Source organism: Sinocyclocheilus grahami, unplaced genomic scaffold (assembly GCF_001515645.1).
Source record: "Sinocyclocheilus grahami isolate Dianchi unplaced genomic scaffold, SAMN03320097.WGS_v1.1 scaffold31.1, whole genome shotgun sequence".
Lineage (NCBI taxonomy): Eukaryota > Metazoa > Chordata > Actinopteri > Cypriniformes > Cyprinidae > Sinocyclocheilus > Sinocyclocheilus grahami.
Window position 1 is genome coordinate 3343742 of NW_015505210.1, and position 2395 is coordinate 3346136.

Below are 2395 nucleotides of genomic sequence, written 5' to 3' on the forward strand. Positions count from 1 at the left end.
ATTGTAGGCTACTCTCACAGGAAACAGTCCTCAACCTCCGCAAAATGTGCATCACACATCTGAATATTTGGGTTGAAGTGTTCTGGAACAGTGTTGTAAATACAACTTAACCACTGATTTCTAGTTGTGTCCTCTTTTGGAAGGCCACACAAAGTAGTTTGCGCGGCCGGCAGATTCGACGAAGGAGTGTCTGGCGGGCCTGTGGGCACGGATCAGCTCCAGGCATGACGAAGCGATATCGTCCTCTTTTGGAAGGCCAAACAAAGTAGTTTCGCTTTCACAACGAAACACATAGCATCTCCACGACATGGCGGCAGCAACAATACTACAGCGAGAATAAAAGTTACGTCTTCTTTCTTTGCGTGAACATTTGGGCGGCGTTATGCAAATCTTCCCACATCGTGACGTAGACATGTGGGGGCGTGTTAGAATTAGCTGTTTTAGGTAGGCGTGGCTGACTCTTAACTTTTATAAAGAATATCTCTTTGGATTTGAGACTTTAGTCTTTGCAACTTTACAGATCTTCTTTATGCACCAAGAGCTTGTAACACTCCAAAGAGAAAGGAAAAATTGAAATCGCATCATATGACCCCTTTAAGGACAGAATAAACAGTCCACTATTACTCTGCACTTTGCCTTTCCATTACGTCTCAGCACAGACCAGTGGGTCGCTGCTAGGACTTGCAAGAGAATATAAAGTGTTCCCCTCTCAGCCAGCACTGTAATTACATGCCATCAGCTCCTCAGTTGCCATACAAACACATAATAACCTTCATCCTGTTCTCCTTCAATTACCCTCCTCTCTCTCCGCTCTTACTCAGGATACCCCGGGGCCTCCTGTCTGCCTCTGTTTACAAATTCCTGTCATATTTCAGGATCTACAGGACCTCTGTTAAAAGGGTTGAGGAAAACAGCTGGGTTTGGAATGACGCCTTGCAGAAGGGTCTTTCTCAACAGCTCTCAGCCGCTCCGATTCATTCAGCAAGAATGTGTTGAAATTAGAACATTCTCTCTCACTGCGGTGAGAGAGATGACAGGAGAGAATGTGTTTATGGGCTCTCAGCCAGCACTGTAATTACATGCCATCAGCTCCTCAGTTGCCATACAAACACATAATAACCTTCATCCTGTTCTCCTTCAATTACCCTCCTCTCTCTCCGCTCTTACTCAGGATACCCCGGGGCCTCCTGTCTGCCTCTGTTTACAAATTCCTGTCATATTTCAGGATCTACAGGACCTCTGTTAAAAGGGTTGAGGAAAACAGCTGGGTCTGGAATGACGCCTTGCAGAAGGGTCTTTCTCAACAGCTCTCAGCCGCTCCGATTCATTCAGCAAGAATGTGTTGAAATTAGAACATTCTCTCTCGCTGCGGTGAGAGAGATGACAGGAGAGAATGTGTTTATGGGTGTTTCTTCGACTTTTACTAGGCACTTTTACTTCCCAGGGGTTGATTTTTATTAAAACTAACTGATTTCAACTTTTTTTCTTTTTGTTATTTCAAGGTCACATTAAAACTTAGAATCTATTTGCAGTGCTTTCATTGGTTATATTTGCTTCTTTTCACATTCAGCTTATTTATAAATTGCACTGTTTTAATAACCCAGACTAAGACTTTTAATCTTAAAATATGGAAATTGTATTTGAATCATAAAAACATGAATGATATTTTTAAATGTTTGAGAAAAGAAAATATTTATTTTTGTGTATTTAGGATACATTAAATGCTGGCTATGAAATTATCCTTTGCAAGACAAATTAGTTGTCAATTTTTTTCCAAAGATGTTAAAAATGTAATTCACATCACAATGATATTAAACACCAAAGAAATGTAAGATAGAAATAATAGAAATGAGAATGGGATTTTCATTAGTTTTGGGGAAAAAATAAAATTAAAAATAAAATAAAAATTATCATGTGATATACACAAATGTTTAAAAGTATGGGGTCAGTAATATATATATATTTAAATAAATTAACAGTTTTATTCAGCAAAGATGCTTTAAATTACATTAACGACATTTACTTTGGAATTTCAGAGTTCAGGAGCTTGAAGGGTGACGATTGTGGAAACACTGGTGAAAATGAACCATCACAATGGGCTTTTGTGTTCCAGGGTAGTTCGACAACACCGGGTGATAATGGTTTTATAGATGCATATCCTGATCAATAATGTGTCCTGGACATCTTTACATTCCCATGGCTGAATGTCCATGTGTATGCATGAAATCACATGTATAATGTGCTGGAAGGCAAATCAACCCGAATAAAAGCTGTCCAGTGACTTAATGACTTGTTGATGACTTCAAAACATTGGATCTCAGTTTCATCGGAATAGTTTCTCATCAGCACTTCCTGTTTGTAGGGTTGCTGTTGGAGGGCCCACCGGGGCTGTTTG